A 4,168-nucleotide genomic window follows, 5' to 3' on the forward strand; every position below is an offset into this window, starting at 1 on the left:
TTAAGTCTTCTGCTGCCAAATTTAGCGTCTGCGCTGGCAGTGAAAGGGTTGAATTTAATAGGGGTTGAAATATTAGCAACCATCTCCCCCTAGGACATGTGTGTTGCATCTAACCATATGTTCCAGCGCGTGTAGGTCAAAGCTAGTGATCCGAGCAAGTACAACACTTTTGAGCACTCGGCTGACACTTTATTCAGGGTATGCGTGACCCGAGGTGACCCTTGTGTTGGCCGAGCGGCTCGATAGCTTGACATCTAGAAGCAAGAAACATAAATGTAGCTAATTTAAGCCTAAAGGAAAGCCTCCTGAGCAATAAAGCACAGTTTAAACGCATTAGTGCACAGTCAGAAACATCTCATTCTTAAAAAGAAGATGAATTGAGTGATAAAAGGTGAAGATTCGAGCGCTGAAAGCTTCCAAAACCAGCCTTTGGAGACCATGATCCCACCGGGCAGAAGTAACATGGACTCCATCAGCGAATGTCTTTTATCAATGGATGGAATCCAAGTTAGACGTCGCCAACGTTGTCCACCATAGTGCCGACGGTCTAAATAGTTTCCATGTCATCTCCGTTGTCTTGGTTGGTCCTTTAGAACGTTCACCATGGAAGGAACTCTTCATAAGACAACCAGTGACCCATTTATTAATGCCAGAGGATCTCTGGACAGATTTAGTTAATCAACCAGTAGGTGACTTAGGCAGCTGCCTAGTGCATGGGGATGGCGGGAAGTGGTGCCAGACATAGGTCTGAATCTCAACAGCCACTGCAGCACCCAGAAACTCTCTGGGTGACCCCTTTAAATTTACATTCTGCAGACCCCCCCCCATATACATTTGCCCCCATAACCACCCTCAGCTATGCCTCCTGGCACATGATATACTTGCCTCTAGTCATCTCCGGCACTTGTTCAGCAAAAGTACCAGACGAGGTTCTATGAAGACCTCCCATTGATTTCAAAGGCTGCCCTTTCATGCCATGGATGGAATGGAGAAGGCGATCCTCTGGAGCTCTGGAGCTGCAGCTTCTACCTAAGGTAAGTGTTTTTTTTAACCCAACACAGCTCTACTCCAATGACAGAGCTCAATCATCTAACTGCGAGATATGATGATTTATTTGATTAGTTAAAAGAGGATTTAGAATTCTGCACAATACCTTTTATTTTTCCAAAGTGGGTATCTATAGGAAACAAAGCCATCTGAGTATTTTAGCATCTGCGTAGAGCAGACACATTCAAAGAGCAATTTGTCCTTGTTTTAGGGCACTTTCAATGCGTGTCTATTTAACGATAAGTACACCACTCATTTTATTTGAGTTATTTGATCATTTTAATCATAATATACTAGCACGCTCTGTACAAAAGCATGTTTAAATACAAGGATTATCTACCTTAATGGCTGTTTTTGAAAATGTATAAACCTTCATCCCTCACACAAATGACTGGTTTTAAAAGGCGGTTTTATCTTCACGTTTAACCTGTTAATTGCTGCACTTTGTCACACATCAGCTGATTTTTTTTTGGAACCTTTAATTTTACTAAAATGGGAGTATAAATTAAGACAAAAGGATCCAATAATATATTTTAATCCTAATTTACACACAGATATAAAGCACGGGCTCCCCGACATATTTTGTCTATTTCATATGATCTAAAAAAATATATATTTTTTGTACTATTTATTATTGTATTTCTCAAAGGCAGCCTTATTCATATTAAACACATATTGTTATTTTACGGAAATAACGCAAGTAATGACATCATCACATTTAATTCCAAGTGATCGTAAATGGAAATTTACAATGTTACGCAATCCAGGGCTATCCCTCTTCTGGGGGAGCGGCTTCGTGAAGGGGAGGGGCTAGCTGTGCATAGGGTCCAATGATGGGAGGGAAGTGGGCAGGGAGTAGGCGGAATATGGGCAAAAAGTGGGCATGGCCACACGTCTACAAAAAAGAAGAAACTGAACCCGGAGATCCTTGGAAGCAGCAAATCACTCGGAGACTGCTGGTCAATCCCAAAGATTAAAAAAAACTTTACATAAATACCTGAAACTTTAAAACTAACAGAGAAGTGACTTCTTAAATGTAACCAAAGTACCTCTTTAATTCAAGCATAAATAAGCAGATTCTGAAGGATGAGCGGAAAAGAACATTTTAATATATATTTTTTTTATTTTTTTTTTAGTTTTAAGCAACATGAATCCAATTTTTCAAAGTGTTCAATATGAAATGGGAAAGATATGGAGATATTATTGGGAGATATAACAAACACCTGCTTCAATAAAATCTTGAATTGCCTCTACTTTGTAGAAAAAAAAAATATCTAATTTTATCGTAGACAGGAGGCTCGTATAATTCTAGTTTAAAGATAAGATTAATCATAAAACATTTAATCTGGAAGCTATCACATCGCTATAACTATGTCCTACGTAATACAGAAGCATGTTCGGCTGGCTCAATAAAGTATTGGAAGATAAAGGTATAGAGAGATCGCTATATATGCAGAAGATATTTCGAATTTTGTGGGAACGGCGGTTAAAAGATTGCCTTTTCACTCTTTTTTCTTCTTCTTGAAATATCAAGGTTCCATCTGGAACACGAGGTCTACTTCTGGCTCCTCAACCTAAAAATATGAGATACTTTTGAAAAAAAAAGTTTTTCATTTTTCATTTTGAAGACTTTTTTCGATTCTCAGCTACGACATTTTTATCAAAATTTTAAAGTCAGTTTTTAAAATATTTGGCTTAATATTTGTTTTTATAAAGATGCCTTTGATTTAGATAATGCAGGGTACTTTCTTTTGCGTCTGGCTGAATGATGAATATTAATCACTTTATATTGTGTTCCCTGGTTAATTGAGCAAGGGCCTCGAGATTGTTACATGATGCACTGTTTGCCCATTGTACAGCGCTGCGGCATATGACGGTGCTATATCATATGTTTAATTAGTCGGAGTACCGGGCACATAGAGATTTAGCTGATCGACCCATTCATTCTTAACCATTCTTTTTTTTCTGTAATCGATTTGGCCGAAATGAAGGTATTTAGGACTAGTTGTGACTTCTTAAAAATGACACGTGGAGTCATGGAAACTGATGAGACACGTCAAATTTCTGACCATCCAGGGGAGGACTAGCAACTTCCGCCTGGGGGGGGAGGCAGGTGAACCCAAGTGCCCCTGCCCCCTCCATAACTAACACACACACACCTTACACACACTCGCACGATCACACACACTAACTCCAATTTATCTTGTCTTGTGCTTTCAATGCGACAAAAAATATAATTATCTGAGTCCTGCACCAGTTCCCTGTTGCTATTTCCTCCTCACTCCCGTTACTCCTGCCGGCTTCCGTCACGGTTCCGGCCTAGCGTTTGTTGTTCGGACATGTTTTTTGGATCTGGACCTCTGACCGGTTTCTGTGGGTGGTTACAGGGCAGCAACGCGTTCGTTTTGTCGTCTGCCGATTTTTTTATATTATTCTGGTTTTTGCCCCTTTCCGTTTTCTGTTCCAAACTTCGTTTTCGATGGGAATTTTTAATTTAGATTTAAAGTCTTATTTTTCTGGCCAGCACTGAAGAGAAATCTCTTCCAATTTGTTCAGCAAATGCCAAACCTTCTAATTTAATAGCAAGTTAATCTGGCAAAGCCGCATCCAGCACGCCCCGTCCCCGCTGGGGCTTTATTCACAGGAGCGCTTCATGCGTGGCTGCCGTGGCAGAGGGGTAAGAACAGGGCACCGGCTTCATACAATGATTTTCCCAAATTCTAATTCCGCTGCCAGGATCTCGATGCTCCGATTCCTGCGCCCCTGAAGCCAGGTGTTAGTCCTGATAACGTTGCCAGGTCGGGTATTCATCATGGCGGAGAGAATGGTGGATCTGTAAGTGTTTAGCGTAAGTGACTCTGGGAGAAGGTGGATAAGTGGAATAGCCTCCCAGCAGAAGTGGTAGAGGGTAATACAGTGAGGGTATTAAACATCCATGGGGATAGGCATACGGCTCCTGAATCTAAGACAAGACCAACGACTGATTAAGGTTTGAGTCTTTACAGAAAAAAACTGTCCGAATGGGTCTGATCTGCTGGCAAGTTCTATGTTTCTATAGAACTAACACAAAAATAGGAAGGCCTTTTGCGTTGTCTACGGCAACAGCCTATCGGTGCCTGCT

Source organism: Spea bombifrons, chromosome 10 (genome assembly GCF_027358695.1).
Source record: "Spea bombifrons isolate aSpeBom1 chromosome 10, aSpeBom1.2.pri, whole genome shotgun sequence".
In the NCBI taxonomy this organism is placed as follows: Eukaryota; Metazoa; Chordata; class Amphibia; order Anura; family Pelobatidae; genus Spea; species Spea bombifrons.